This window comes from Schistocerca americana, chromosome X (genome assembly GCF_021461395.2).
Source record: "Schistocerca americana isolate TAMUIC-IGC-003095 chromosome X, iqSchAmer2.1, whole genome shotgun sequence".
NCBI classification, from domain to species: Eukaryota; Metazoa; Arthropoda; class Insecta; order Orthoptera; family Acrididae; genus Schistocerca; species Schistocerca americana.
Genome location: NC_060130.1, coordinates 962480660 through 962498178, shown reverse-complemented (window position 1 = coordinate 962498178; position 17519 = coordinate 962480660).

Below are 17519 nucleotides of genomic sequence, written 5' to 3'. Positions count from 1 at the left end.
GGCCACCATTGACCAGACGTTTTGACTTGGTGAGAGATCTGGAGAATGTGCTGAACAGGGCAGCAGTCGAACATTTTCAGTATCCAGAAAGGCTCGTACAGAACCTGCAACATGCGGTAGTGCATTATCCTGCTGAAATGTTGGGTTTCGCAGGGATCGAATGCAGGGTAGAGCCACGTGTCGTAACACATCTGAAATGTAACGTCCACTGTTCAAAGTGCCGTCGATACGAACAAGAGGTGACCGAGACGTGTAACCAATGGCACCCCATACCATCACGCCGGGTGATACGCCAGTATGGCGATGACGAATACACGCTTCCAATGTGCGTTCACCGCGATGTCGCCAAACACGGATGCGACCATCATTATGATGTAAACAGAACCTGGATTCACCCGAAAAAATGATGTTTTGCCATTCGAGCACTCAGGTTCGTCGTTGAGTACACCGTCGCAGGCGCTCCTGTCCGTGACGCAGCGTCAAGGGTAACTGCAGCCATGGTCTCCGAGCTGATAGTCAATGCTGCTGCAAATGTCGTCGAACTGCTCGTGCAGACGGTTATTGTCTTGCAAACGTCCCCATCTGTTGACTCAGGGATCGAGACGTGGCTGCACGATCCGTTACAGCCATGCGGATAAGATGCGTGTCATCTCGACTGCTAGTGATACGAGGCCGTTGGGATCCAGCACGGCGTTCCGTATTACCCTCCTGAACCCACCGATACCATATTCTGCTAACAGTCATTGGATCTCGACCAACGAGAGCAGCAATGTCGCGATACGATAAACCGCAATCGCTACAATCCGACCCATATCAAAGTCGGAAACGTGATGGTACGCATTTCTCCTCTTTACACGAGGCATCACAACTGCTGTTTGTGTATGAGAAATCGGTTGGAAACTTTCATCACGTCAGCCCGTTGTAGGTGTGAATGCTCTGAAAAGCTAATGGTTCAAATGGCTCTGAGCACTATGGGACTCAACTGTTGTGGTCATAAGTCCCCTAAACGTAGTAAATGATGGTATGAACAAAGTGAGACTGGGTTGCAGCCTATCACTGATATTATTCAGACTGTACATTGGGCCAGCAGAAAGGAAACACAGAAGATGTTTGGGAAGGCAATTAAGGTTCAAGGACAAGACAGAAGAATCAAGGTTTGTCGGTAACATTGTCGTTCTGCCGGGATGGCAGGAATGAGATGAATGTCGTGTGACGAGGGCCTCCCGTCGGGTAGACGCTTCGCCGAGTGCAAGTCTTTCGATTTGACTCCACTTCAGCGGCTTGCGCGTCGATGGCGATGAAATGATGATGATTAGGACAACACAACACCCAGTCCCTGAGCGGAGAAAATCTCCGACCCAGCCGGGAATCGAACCCGGGCCCGTAGGATTGACATTCTGTCTCGCTAACCACTGAGCTACCGGGGGCGGACAGGAATGAGATGATCAGTTAACAAAGTGGTATAGTGTCTTGAAAAGGAATTATGAGGTGTATATAACAAAAACAGAACAAAAAAAATAAATGTAGTCTAATTAAATCAATAGACGCTGCGAGAATGAGACACTAAAAGTAGTGGCTGAGTTTTGCTATTACGGCGGTAAAGCAAGTGATGATGACTGGAACAGAAAAGACATAAAATGATGACCTGCAACAGAAAGTAAATCATGTATGAGAAGAATAATTTCCTAACGTCTAGTATCAATTCAAATGATAGGAAATCTTTTCTTATTGTATTTGTCTGATCAAAGTAAAGCGTGGACGATTAGAAATTCAGATAGGAAGAGAACAACAGTTCTAGAAATGTGGTGATGCAGCAGAATGCTGAATATGAGATGGGTGAATACAGTAAATAATGAAGAGGTACCGAACCGAATTGGGGAAAAAGGATTTTATGGTAGAATTGGACCAGCAGAACGGAACGGTAGATGAGAAGTGCCCTAGCGTATGAAGGAATTGTCAGTTTAGTAATGGAATCGGAAACTAGGGGGAGGGTGAAGAGTCTTGTACAGGGTAGTCTAGAAACGAGAGCTGCATCAAACCAGTCCTTGATCTCAAAAAGACCACAACAAATAACAACATAACACGCTGCGAGAAAGAAAACATGTCCTTGAGATAGCCATGGTACTACCTGAAGAGAACAAAAATAATTTTGACTTCTCGACAAGGTACACAGCAGACGTATTAAATCTGTTACTGAGATTAACAATTATAACCAACATTTCTTGCAGAGCTGAACGTTGAAAGCTTTGCACTACTTTATCCTGTTAGCTCATAAAGGACTATAACTCTGAGTTTTACTGCCCTGAAACATTACCAATTTGTATGAAATCCAACCCGTATCTGAATAAACACTATCTGACTACGTTTGTTTTTAAATTTTGTAGCGACAAGAACTTGCTCATAGCGCAACGGATGTTTTTACAGGAGTTAGACCAAGACAAAATCGAAACCATACTCCTCACATGAGATCTCACGCAGTTACTCACTTCAAACACTAATGCAAGAAAAAGACTCACCACGAAGGAATAATTCGAATGGGAAGGAATTCAGCAAATGTAATATATATGTACTGGGAAACAAATGGTATTAGTTTAAGAAAAATTAGATGATTTATTCAAGAGGAAGAATTTCACGAATTGCGTAGGTCTGCAACACATTGGTCCACCTCTGGGCCTTAAGCAAGCAGTTAGTCGGCGTGGCAATGAGTGATCGAATGTTTGGATGTCCTCCTGAGGGATTTTGTGCCAAAATCTGTCCCATTTACGCATTAGATTTCCAAAATCCCGAGCAGGTTGTATAGCCCTGCCCACAATGCTCCAAATGTTCCCAACTGTACTGGCCAAGCTAGGGTCTAAGAAGCACGAAAACGAGCAAAACACTCGCCTGTGTGGTAGGCATTGCCTATTTGAAATATAAGCTCAGGATGGCTTGCCATGAAGAGCGTAGAATATCGTCGATTTACCGCTGTGCCGTCAGAGTGCCGCGGATGACAGGAAAATTGGTCCTGCTAGGAAAAGAAATGGCACCCCAGACCATTCCTGCTCGCTGTCGAGCAGTATTGCGGGCGACAGTCAGGTTGGTATCCCACTGCTCTGGGGGCCTCTCCAGATACATCTTCGCTGGTCATCGGAATTCAGTTTCAAGTCGGACTCACCACTGAAGACAATTCTGCTCCAGTCAATGAAATTACAGGATGAAAACTTGTCTGGAGAAGAATTCTGCTAGACAAGCTCAAGTATTGTGGCATGAGTGGCACAGTGCACAAATGGTTTAATTCGTACCTAACTGGAAGAGTGCAGAAAGTTGAAATAAGCAATTCTCATAATATGCAAAGATCAGCACATTCCTCAAACTGGGGAACTATCAAGAATGGGGTTCCACAAGGGACGGTCTTGGGTCCTTTGTTGTTCTTAATATATAGTAATGACTTGCCATTCTATATTCATGAAGAGGCAAAGTTAGTTCTCTTTGCTGATGATACAAGTATAGTAATCACACCTGAGAAACAAGAATCAACTGATGAAATTGTCAATAATGTCTTTCAGAAAATTACTAAGTGGTTCCTTGTAAATGGACTCTCAGTGAATTTTGATAAGACACAGTACATACAGTTCCGTACAGTAAATGGTATGACGATATGCCTCAAGACGACGACGACGTCCAGTACGTATGCCAATCGATGTCAAGCCGAATAACCGATTGCATACGGGTCAGAGGTGGACCAAATTGACTTGCTTACATTCTGAAGCTATTCCCCTTTAATAAATCATCAATTTTGTATGAAATTTGAACGATTTCTTTATGTGTATATGTACAGTCATGCTCAAAAGTATTCGAACGACGTGAATTACATTTCACCTGATCGCATGCAACCCACATAACGTAGCTGTCTAGCAGGTCCTCTAATCGCTCCACGGTACAGTCGTTTGACTATTGAAAATTGAAACACTGCTTTGTATCGCAATAACTCAAGATGTAAAGTAATACCACGATACTACAGATATCAGGGAACACCTTATCACAGATAAGACTGTCCTTAAGACTTGTAAGCTCACATTTATTACAATAAATGACATATCTGAAATGTTACCACTCTCATTATAACGTCAGACAGGTAATGCACGTAGTAAATTAGTCGTATTCATGATTTCCTTTTCAAAGTAACATACCGTACTTATTATATAACACAAAATGACATTAAAAATTTAAGTTTTTCACGAGCAGCTAGTTGAGAATATGTATGAACTTCAAATGACACGACGAACCGTCTCGCTCTGCGTATGGATTCAAAACCAGGTCATGCAGACTAAGCAATGATTTCGTAGCTGACGGAAACTAACAGTCATTCCTGACTAGGCATACAGAGAGTGATATACCTGGATTTTAGACAGTATCAGTTTGCAAATATCAACTTTCAATTACATAACATAAACATTTTTAACGGACGCGAATTCCCACCCAGCATGTACTGTCCCTGTTAATGAGCTACGTGAGATGTTAAATATTGCTTCTTCACAAGTAACTTACTTGAAACGCGTTGAGGTAAAGCTTTGTGTTGGACAGCGGTTCGAACCCAGAACCTAATCGGATTGTTATCGAAGCACAATCAAATGTGACATATCGGATTTTCTCGGCAGTAGCTAGATGTTTTAACTGAAATGACGAGACGAAACATTACTATTTTTTTCCTTCCCAGGACTCCAACCAGTCTCCTATCGCTGTTATATTCTAGAGAAAACGAACGTTAAATATGGGTCTGTTACACCAGCAGCGATATATGAGCATGTTTGAACTAGAAATAATATGACAAAGAGTTCAGTACTGACTGGGAATCGAACCCCCACACATATCGTTGTTGACTACACACAAAGAGACGTCAGCTATCAAATTTTTCTCCACCAGCAGCTGGGAATAACACCCTTGGATTTACAGTGATCTCGCAAATAGTTCTGTGTCTCACTGGGAGTCAAAAACGTCAGATGTCGTTAGTGTTGACAATGAATGAAAATACATTAAAAATCCAAATTATTATCAACCAGCAGACAGGTGTTCTCATGCTAGATCTTGATAATACATAATGAAATCTTTAGTGCCATGCCAGGATTCGAACCCATTCTCGCACAATACGTGGAAATGTTGAGGAATCTACAGTTTTGAACTAACAACAAATTGTAGTCGAGCTGTATTGTCTCGAAGGGATCATATTCCGCGTTAAGGGTGGTCTGAGTTTGCATTCCCAATTCAGAACCAATTTTATCGACATACAGAAGCTCAAATAAAAGATGGAATAAGTGTCCTGTGACCCTAAATAGCGTTTGTTTCGTCACTAGCAATAAATAACTAGTGTAAGAAAGGTTACTGGTGATAGGGTTTGAGCTTTACATGTCGCCGTCCTGACTTTATTATGGTTCAACTTAACGTCTACGTGGTAGAGAAGGAATATCATGTTTAATGTGATTTTTGAGACCACAATTCCATTATACCTTCTTCACTTGGCGTAGCCAGAAGAGAATAGAATCTGTCGCTCCCTATCAAAAATAATCAGCGGAAGTTGGAATCGAACCCACACCATAAATATATGAACCTATCACCAATCCAACAGGCCACCAAATCCTCTTCTCTGTGACTCATTTTTCTATCATAACGCTGTGCGCCACCATGGATGAGAATTCTGACGCACAGCCTCCCCGTAGTGGTTTGCAGCATGTTCAGTGCATTCATTTACTTGGTTGACCGAATCGCCATGCACTAGCTGTGTCGGCTACCCAATTCATACATTCGATACTATTTTGTAATCACCAAAATAAAATCATGTAACTGCCACCTACACAGAACTGCCAACACTGTAGGATCCAGAAATTTAAATAGGAAGTGTTCCTTTCCACTTGAGCTACTTTATTGCTCTATCTATTTATTGAAAACGCCGTGCAGTGCAAAAGAAAAGTTGTAACTGTCAGTCTCTCAGAAGTCAAGATCCAGGCAGATGCATTATCTCACAGCTCTATGGAATGCGGAAGTTCTGGAGGAATTGTTGTTGACTTTTGGAGGTGCTGTAGCTACATGTCAGCTAGTAGCGTAGCGGTAAGCGTCATTCACCGTAGATAAGACGTCGCGAGTTTGAGTACATTTACTGCTACATTTTTTAAAACGCAATTCTACTGTCTGCTGAAGCTATCAATCTAATGGAACTTTGAACATAATTCCCTTCACTTCTCAACCCAAAATAGTCTCATTCGGAAAAAGGGCTAACTTCTGCAACATTTTGTTCTTTTCAGGTTTAATAGACGGCCAGGCAGCAGATGCATCTCGAAACTTTTGTATTATGTGTGGGGAGAGCGCATCATGCCAAAATACGTCAGAAAAGTATTTTCTACATTAGCTGTCGTATGCTAGTGGCATTTTATTCTTCTTCAAACCTTGTTTGACAGCTTTAACTCAGAACAAGTTTTCTATATGCATGTAATCGATAAACTGCATGTGCATTGTCAGACTGTTATAGATAACATCAGAGAATTCGCATATATCGTTGATGATTAATTTCTCTCTCATGTTTGCTATTGTTTTAACGACACTAAAGAAACCTTATGAAAGTTGTGCACTGTATTATAAGAAATGAAATAAAACTACCCACGATAACCTTACGACGAAAGTCTCTTTCAATAAAAATGATTATCTGTAGACAAGCATGCCTCTATCAACACAAGTTAGCACAATACTACTCACTTAGATTTCGATTGGATCTGTGTTTAATTGGTAATCTGTGTCATACTCAAGAGGTATGCAAATGTGGCATTTCATTAATAACGTTATGTATTCCTAGAAACCCAAAGTTGGCTTGTCAGCAGCGGAAAGAGGCGTTAGCTGTTGTGCAGCATTGTAAGTTTTTCACCATCGCACTATGAGCCGAAAGCACTTTTTGCGATTTCCATATCGATGTTTGATCTGACTGCTTGTAGCTCTTTCACAGAAGGGATAAAAACATTACTGTCAACGTGACATTTAAAGGACGAGATTAGTTGCGATTTCCACGCGCAACGACATTCCTGGGCTGAAAACCGTAAATTTACAATCTTTTGTTACACCTCAAGTGATAATAACTCAGATTATTCAATGTAAATGGTAGGCATTTCATTATCACAAGCCAAAGCATATACAGGGTGATGCTCGAAGATATGCAAATATTTTAATATCCTATTCTAGAAGTAAAACTAAAGAAAAAAGTTTATATAAACATAGGTCTGTAAATGTTTAGTTACGGAGTTGCAGCTAATAAAAAGTTTTGACTGATATTTAGCAGTTTCGCTGATATGAAGCCATCTCAAAACTGTACGAGATAAAAGTAAAGCACGATTTCCAATTATTTTGATGTTATTGGTCTGGTGAATCTAATAGAACATGTCCCAGACGTGTATCTGCAGTAGTTTTCCGGAACATTCAGACAAGCAAAGATTATTATACAAGAAAATGTGTTTACTTTCGATTAAGAATGTAGAAACGTTTATGTCATTGTTGATATCGTTAGTGAGTTGTTTCAGTCGTTTCCTAACCTTGAAACGAGTTAGTTTTCTGTATTGTTCTGTAAAACCACATAGTATCTGTTGTAGCTTGTGGGTTATTTATGAAATAGGGCTGCCTTTCAAATTTACGAAAGAGAAATAAGCAGATATGGTGTTTATTTATGGAAAATGTGATTGTAATGCTATGGGTGCACTTAACTAACATCGCGTACGTTATCGAACTCAAAGGATTCCGAATGCACAAACCATTAGTGGAGTATTTCGAATGTTAAGGGAGACAGGTTCTCTACCTAGCGTTCATAGTCAGTGCGAGCGCTCGATGCGTGAAGATGATGATGAGGATATTATGGATGCTGTTCAACGTAGCCCGGGCACCAGTACACGACGTATCTCACGATTTGACATTTCACAATCTAAGGTATGGCCTACACTGAAAAACAGTAATCTGTATCCTTACCATTAAAAAAAGTGAATCATTTAATTCCGGGAGATCCTGCCCTTCACTTGGAGTTGTGCAACTGGTTAGATACTAATCGGCAGTTATACAAGTGCATTTTATTTACTGATGAGGCATAGTTTACTCGAGGTGGTATAAATAATTTACGTAAAGAGCACGTATGGTCTGAAGCACACTTACATACAAAAGTGCAACGCAATTTGCAGTAGCGATCTAGCATAAATGTGTGGTGTGGTATAACCAACACACACTTTATTGGACCATTCATTTTCCCAGGAAGTCCAACTGGCGAGACGTACTTACAATTCATTCAAGAAGAAATGTCCCGTTTGCTCGAAGATGTTCCACTTGATATGCGATTGGAAATTTATTTTAAAAGTGAAGGCGCGCCTCCACATTTCACCGACGCCGTTACTACACATGGTAATGAACATTATTTCCCAGAAATTGCTTGGTCGTAATGCTACACGTCTGTGGCCTCGCGGATCGCCCGATTTAAAAACAGTGGATTTTTGTGTATGGGGATGGATGAAGGACGTAGTTTGTGAGGACAAAGTCAATACACGTGAGGCATTACTTGCTCGCATTATGAATGCAACAGACGAAATTAGGAACAACCATGTGCAACTGAAACGAGCAACGAAATCTGTTAATACACTTGCAGCGAAATGCATTGAATTCGGTGGAGACGTTTCTGAACATTAATGTGAATGTATTGTGATATTGTATGTACCCTGTACAATTTCCTTAACAATGAGCTTAGTTTTTTCCGGTGAAACATTACTTCACGTATGCTATGATATTAATAAATGCAGATTATCTGACACATTCATACAGTTTCAGTTACCGGTATTGCCATCATTTTTCCTAAATTACATTCTCTACAATTTCTGTCGAAAACTTGGTGTAATTGTCTCGAATTTAAAAAACAAATTGGGCCAAGTTGTTAATAAATTTAAAAATTTACGAATTACGTCTCTCAGCTTCTATGAATGTTCTTGAAAACTACTGCAGATACATGTCTGGGACATGTTTTATTAGATTCACCAGATCAATAACAACAAAATAAAGGGAAACCGTGCTTTTCTTTAACCTCGGACAGTTTTGCGATGGCTTCATATTAGCGAAGTTGCTAAATTTCAGGCAAAATCTTTTAATAGCCGCAACTTCGTGATTAAACAGGCGGGAAACGAGTATCCTATCGTTCGCAGTAGATTGAGACTGACTGACTGATTCTGCCGCAAAGCTTTTCTATTTGGCTCCCGCCAGAACTCATACGACTCCTTGAGACATAAATTTAGTCTTCATCTAAAGATAAGCTACCCTATTAGAAGGAGAAGTGATTACAGATCCTTGTGGACGGACAAGAGCTTACCGACTCACGCGTGAGTAAACGGCATGAAAAGTGTCTCACAGTAGACGACTTTCAAGGCGCTTTTATTGCCGCATCAATAATTACACTCCTCCATACGGTTTATGGTGAAGGGTAGTTCTGACACCACTATCTTTTCCCAACTTTCCTGTTCCATCCGCAAATGGTGTTCGATAAGAACGACTCAGGCTAAGCCTGTGCATAAGCTTGAGATTCTCTGATTTTATCGTAATTGTCGTTTCGTGAACTGTAATCGAAAGAAAGTAATGTTATCTGACTGTCCTTAAAACATACTTTGTCAGAATTTGCAGTAGTAAAAATTTCTCTTAGACTAGTAGTTCTTGCCACAGGGGTTTTGTACATTTCTCCGTGACGCTCTCTATTTTACTACGCGTGCCAGTGACAATCACGTAGCTCTTCCTTGTGTCTTCTCTATTAATCCATTGACGAACAGTATTCAAGAACCAGACGAACTAGTATTACGTAAATTATTCTTTCTTGGGTAAACTATATTTCACTAAATGTCTGTCTGGAATTTGCCTTTTCAACACGTAGTTCAGTGTGGTTGTACCACTTTAAACCGCTCCAGACATACGCTTTTGGATATTTTACGACTGTTACTATCACTAGTGACTGATTGCCAATACTTGGATGGAACAAAGAACATTATCTTAATTTATGTAAGCGTAATACGATACATTTATTTATGTCATACACCAGTTCCTTCACCAAGCGTCGATTCTCTAGACCATTTTCTGAATTTCACTATAATTCTCTAGTGTTACGGCTCTCCTGTGTAACAAAGCATCAACTTCGAAGAGCCTCACAGAGATTACAAAACTACCAACCAATTACTTATATACACCTAGAACAGTAGAGGTCCTAGTATACTTCCTTCGTATGTGGCCGAAGTTCCCGAAGCGATTTTGAATTTACGATTTTCTCCATGAAGAATGCCGTTTTTAGTTCAATCTTCATGGATACTTAGTCAATAGTGAGAAAGCCAGTAGCACGAATGTAGAGATGAACAGAACTATGTAGATGAAGTTATTAATTTGCAACGGGGGCACTGCAGTATGCGAGACATAGTCTCGTTTCTGAACGGCCGTGATAGCTAGTTTGCAACCGGAGCACCGTGTACGCGGCCAAGGCCGGCGCCGCCTGAAACTCAAGCCTTCCAACATTAATTATCCTGTGCTGCCGTGTGACGCGGCGGCTAATTTTCTGAAACGTAGAGCCATAATTGCGCTCTAAAAAGACGGAGGACAGGTAGGTGGTCGTGAGGGTGGCTCCTCGCCTAACGAAGCGCACCGAGAACAGTTGATCGCGGAAGATCGTCACAGCAAACCCGGCGACTGCTCAGATAGCTCGAGACGCTGAGCCCACAACGTGACGGTCATTTTTAGGCGGTGAGCCGGAACACGAAACACCGAGACGAGGTTAAAATATCTTGCGTTCAGCAGTAAGCAGAGGGCTGAATTCAAGCTTCCGTACAAACGTAAAATGTTGCGAGAAGGGACTCTTCCATAAATAAGTAACTTGTGAAACTCTTTTTCTCGTTCCTAAGGAAGTAGCATATATTTCGCGTTATTATATTTCACCCAGTGGCTCAAACAGTGGCTCAATGTTACTAAAATTTCTAGATTCTCCACAGACCTCTTTTTCTTACATGCAATGTGACTTTCAACAATTGGAACCCTCAGATAAACTATGTCTTACGTGTTGATATCCATGTTAAACGGTTATTTCACACAAATTTTGTTCAGAGTTCGGGAGAAGGCAAAGGCACATGCTATTTAGTAGGTCATCTCAGTGCTCAAACCATGCTCTACGTTGTTTGCGACTTTGCATTACTAGACATTCTCGGGGCTGAATCCTGTGTAGAGCTAGTCACCAAAATCCTGATCAGTTCCTCTTTTTATTTACAGCTTACACTTAATGCATCATTGTAAAATGAGAGAGGCAAATCGTACAACTTGGTACTGGGAAAGGTGGTCTGTAGGTAGAAGTGTAGTACATTCGAACCTGGGAAGACAATTAAAATAAACACTCTAAAATAATACTTTCAATGCCAACAAGAGAAATAAAAGTATTTTGGCAAAGTTCCCTATGAAATTTTGAAATGCAGCAGCACTGTCATAGGACTTACGCACTTGGGTGACTTTAAACATGAAATGATTTAAATATTTAGAATCGAGGCAGTGTATTTGTTGCCTCATACTTGAAATTTTAAATCTGTGATTAGAAAGTCAGTCTCAACAGACAAGTGCATTAGCTAGGTAGTTTGGTATCCGTTGTGGCGTTTTAACTTGTGTTTTGCCCGATTGTGACTTAGTCGACAGCTCTAGCTTCATAAAGTGCTCTCATAATACAGCATCGTATTTAGTTAACAGTCTAATCGGGTGCAGAAAATTTCCTTTGATTTCCGCCAACATATGGACTCTGCGGCCGCGGAAGTGGAGAGCTGATTCAGTCAAAAACATAGAGAGATCTAACGGTCATTTTAAACACCTCTCCATTTCCTTTTTGTTACAGATGCTGTTTGGATAACGTAATCAATTGTTCAATTGGCAATTAGACTTGTTCTTAAGGTTTCCCAATTTTCAAAGCAAGATTGACTTTTTTCTCTGAGGTTTCATCGTTGTAAACTTTAGGAATACGTTCCCACCAAGGTGGAAAACTAGCAAAAAATTTAGAACCATTATTTACAATGACATCTGTGCTAAAGAGCTAAAGCAAAACCAGTACAAAATTCGGTTTTCAGATGAGTATGAGGTTTCATAATTTACTCACAATTTGGGTGCTGGTAAAGAACTAATTAAACGTCAAATGTCGGTTAGCACCAATCTTCTTTTCCCAACCGCCTTGTCTGTTAACAGAAGCTAATGGTACTTCGTTGTTTTGAAATGATTCACTTCCTATTTTAGTTAAGTCAACCCTTATATTTTACGGAAACGGGAAAAATTTCCGACATTTTCTTTGAGCTCTTCAGTTTCTTCGTCAATGTCCCATAACCACTTCTCCGTTTTTGTCACTTCAGGCAGTTTTCTCGTTAGTTACAAATTCACTCTTGCATTGAGATAACTTTATAACATCTTCCTGCACGTCAATTTGGTCTCGCGCCTTTTGAATATTCCATGCTGAAGAAGAAAGTTTAGCAAATATCAGCACTGAGCTGACCAGAGACTGGTCTTCCAAAACTTTGGCCTTCGGGGTTTTTTCTTTGCTGTGCTCCACTTGGACAATGTTACTCCACGTTCATGTATATATATATATATATAATTATATATCTACAAAATTATTTAATTCAGTCAATAATAACAATTTCTCATCGATAAAAACAAAATAATCATAAGAAACTGCTAATTCATTTAGTACAAATAGCATTTATTTACCAGCACATAATCACACTGAAAATATTACGGGAAAAATGAAGAAAATCCAAGAGTCGAGTTCTTTCACTCACTTTTGTCACTCATAGTGACATACGGTGGATTCTTGCAGCCGCGCGGGATCAGCCGAGAGGTCTCGGGCGCTGCAGTCATGGACTGTGCGGCTGGTCCCGGCGGAGATTCGAGTCCTCCCTCGGGCATGGGTGTGTGTGTTTGTCCTTAGGATAATTTAGGTTAAGTAGTGTGTAAGCTTAGGGACTGATGACCTTAGCAGTTAAGTCCCATAAGATTTCACACACATTTGAACATTTTTGATTCTTGCAAGTGGACAGGCCCTGCTCTCCAGTCTAATCTCGTCCTTGTAGAAAAATGCAGTAACTGTGGTGGGTGCACCTACCTGGTGCAACTAGTCCCTTTGTCCAGGGTCACCATGTAGCTTGAGAACCCAGCAGTGAAATGACGCGATCTCACGCTACCTGTTGGCCCTCGAAAAAGGGAGACATTTCACGTTTATTTTCTCTTAACATTCCCTGTAAAGACAAGTGTATGTCGATCAAGATCCATGCAAGTTGGATACTGGCATAGGAGTCCGCAAAGGGCTGGGGAGGGGGGAGGGGGGGGGGGGGGACGGCCAGGTGGGGGGTCGGAGGGGGCAAGAGAGGGCACTCCGCCTCTCCTGGAACCTGAGTAAAGGCTCTTTTGTCGTTACAGATTTCTCTCGAGTTTCTAGCAGTCATTATCTGTGACTCCGCTAAATTTCACATTTAACGCTGCCGAACATGACAGAAAACATTGTAGCTTTAGCAACCACTATTATCTTGGCTTCTCTTAGATGTCACTCTGTTAACGGGAAATTATACCAATTCCCTGCTGCGGCAGCGGTTTCACTCTTGTTCTGCAGTCAAGTTGGATACATACCTGTACAGAACAGTGGCTAAATAGTGTCTTCAATCTTTTTCTGTCGCTTCGTCGTTCATCCCTCACAGAGGTGCAGAAAGGGGCCGGTCCAGTACACCAGCGCACAGATTCCATCATCAATTCCCATCACAACTTACACATGTCACCACTATACGAGCCAGCCGTCCCTCCCAGTTTACAATAAGGAATCCCCGTCCTTACTCCACAATGAAATCACAAACAGTAGTTTACCATTTGCTGTAGACAACGAAAGCTCATGATGGCTTGCTGATTTTCCATTTAGTCATTTAGTTTTCATGGTACAGCTACTATAGTGCACTCATAAGAACACAGACGTTTTATGCTACCAGTGTGTACATCTAGACATAATCCGAAATATATCAGCCGAAGAAAGAAGTAATTTTTGCGCTAAAAGAGATAGGAAAATTATAGAATTTTAAGGTCGAAAAGATTACCTCTCCAGAACTGGGACAGTGTCAAGGTCTGTGGTGCAACTCAGCGCCGCGTATAATCGCAAATATACGAATTCTGCATTTCCGTTGTCAAGGTTGCACAAAAAATTGGCAGACTAGAGAGGCGAGAATTACCTTTTTTCAGTCCTAGGTTGCCAAAATACTATTCCAACGGCTAATTTAGAGACTGTCCACATTCATCGTGTCGTATAATGCTACTGGTTTACTGTACCTAACCACCAAAATCAAATATAGCTTGCAAAATACGCAGTGTTCAGCTTCAGTTACGAGACTCACAATAAAAATGTTAAAACATTAAAGTAATGCCATGACGTTGAAGGATTTCGTAGGATTTACAGAAATTTGGTGGAGAGGATGTAGGTATGTCGATTCGGGGGATAATTTTAAAATTGCCGGGCATGTCAAGCAAAAGGAATATTTTTATTGAAGGGATTCGAAGCAGAATGATATTGTAAGGTAGTAATCCAACTACTTACAAAGGAAGTACTCCAGGTCAGTGGTTTAAAATCGAGTGGACATGAGACTAAAGAGAATAAAATATGGCATCATTACGGTCTGAATGACTGTCAATGCCAGTCAGCACTAAAACTACTCGCTTGACTGCTTGCGCCATCTGAAAGTCAGTGCAGTAACCTTATTGCATTACACATGCACACAATGTAGTGAAACTGTCACTATGCGCGTACTAATGGCAGACATGAGTAGGCGAAGGCCAATTTTCCTGTGTACGTTGTTAAGCTGCTGCGCGAAAAGACAAATCGAATTTACACACTGGATAATCAAGTTAATGTTGCAGTGGGGTGTATTTCATTTGCCTGTATGTTACATTACATCATGTCGTAGAAATACTATGGGTGATTAAGAAAAATATAGACAGACATATTGGACAGGAACAGAGACTTTACGTCTGACAGCTCTCAGACAACCAGACGTCAGGGAGTCTTACAACATTTGTGAAATTTCATACTCAGTAACTGAAGGAACAATAAGAAGCCACAGTGAATATGTACGTTCACACAAAATAATGTAACGAACAACAGTTTTGATGGAATTGGACCACTGACATACAGAGTATTGATTTTCACTGAAGGCATTGAAATATCTCGAAAACTATACAATGGATCAAAAAGAGTTATAATTCCAATTTTTTCACTCGGAAGGATACACAGAATGATACCACACTCGACCCTCCAACCCACCCAGTGCGTGTGTGGCGGGGGGCAACTTTCAAATCTTCAACGGGATTCCCCGTTTCTTATTGCAGATTATGAGCCTACGACAAAACTGTATGTTTTATCTGAAGCATTATCGTTTCGCCAGAGATGACGCTACAATCCCAGGAATAAAAATTGGTAGGTAAACAATTGTAATTTACGACATGCTACTTCAAATGGCTCTGAGCACTATGCGACTGAGGTCATCAGTCGCCTAGAAATTAGAACTAATTAAACCTAACTAACCTAAGGACATCACACACATCCATGACCGAGGCAGGATTCGAACCTGCGACCGTAGTGGTCCCTCGGCTCCAGACTGCAGCGCCTAGAACCGCACGGCCACTCCGGCCGGCCGACATGCTACTCAATGGCCCTTCAATATCCATTGATAAGTGGGACCCCACCTCCATTCTGCGAGAGTGGTACAGACCAGCATTTCATAACATGTAATTGGAAACCCCATTCGCAGCGTTATATTTCTCTGACATACGGAACAGGGGACAACTCGACGCGCCACCGTGGAAGTGTAGCTAACTACGACACATCATAACAGGCAGTACACTACCACCGGAGCTCACGTAGTATTGTAACAATACTGCATCGTCATGAGTATCGTCCATACCATATGTCACTGCATCAAGACGTTCATGGCGCCTATTTCCATAACTGGGTAGTGTTTTTCGAGTGGGCACGTCAACAAATGCAAACGACCCACACGTTCTTTGCCGCAGTATTATTTTCCGATGAGTCTACATTCACAAGCCATCGTAGCGTTAAGCGACATAACATGTATTACTGGAATGTAGACAGTCCCCACTGGGCCGGCCGAAGTGGCCGTGCGGTTAAAGGCGCTGCAGTCTGGAACCGCAAGACCGCTACGGTCGCAGGTTCGAATCCTGCCTCGGGCATGGATGTTTGTGATGTCCTTAGGTTAGTTAGGTTTAACTAGTTCTAAGTTCTAGGGGACTAATGACCTCAGCAGTTGAGTCCCATAGTGCTCAGAGCCATTTGAACCATTTTTTTAGTCCCCACTGGCTACGGCAAGTTGACCATCATCGACCTAAGCCGGTTAACGTAAAGTGTGGCATCATGGGGCACAAACTAATTGGTCCGCATTTAATCGACGGCGCGCTGACTTGAAGCAAATACCGAGCGCTTTTGGAACAGGAACTACCGGTACTACTGCAGGATGTTGCCTTGGACGTTTGAAAATGTATGTGGTGTCGGTATGATGGTTGCCCAGCACATTACGCAGTTGAAGCACAGGAGGTGGACCGGCAGAGGTGGCCCTATCAACTGGTTCGCAGCGTCGCCGGATTTGACGTGGCCGGATTTCTTTCTGTAGGGATATTTAAAAGATAAGACGTTCCAGCAAGTGCCAACGGGCCGTAGGCCTAAAGACTTGGTCGACCGCAACAGAAATGCCTGTGCTGACATTGCTGCAGATATAATTCTGTCGGGCACTGATGACCACGGATGTTAAGTCCCATAGTGCTCAGAGCCATTTGAACCATTTGAACAACCAGCCATAATTCTGTCCTGTATACGGAAATTTCAAAGGCGGATCGCTAAGTGTGTTGAAGTTGGCGGTACTACGTCTGAACACTTACTGTAACTGGAAAAGTAGAGTAGCGTTAGCCTCGAGCCACGACCACAGTGCTGCGATGAGTAGTTCCCTGTCTGATATGTCGGAAGAATACAGCGTCGTGAATGGGATTTCCAATTAGAAGATATTAAATACTGACCTGTTCTACCCACGCAGCATGGAGCTGTGGTCCCACGTGCCATTGGATATCCAAAGGTCATTAAGCAATTTGTCGTAAATTAAGACTGAGTACTCATTTCTGTTCCTCAGACTGTAGCACCATCTGCGCCAAAACGAAGAAAATGCTCCAGAGAAAACGTATGTAGAATTTACTTCAGGATCGTAATATGCAATAAAAAACGGTGGTTCTGTTTTAAGACTTCAAAGTTGGCCTCCACCACCAACGCACGGAGCAGGATGGAGGGTCGAGTGTAATGTCATTCTATTTCCCCCTCCGAGACAAACAAACAGGAATTACAACTATATTTGATCCGATGAGTAGTTTTCAAAATATTTCAATGTCTTCAGTTAAAATTAACACCCTGTATACGGTCCTGTCGTATTAATGAGACCACCTGTCGAATGCCT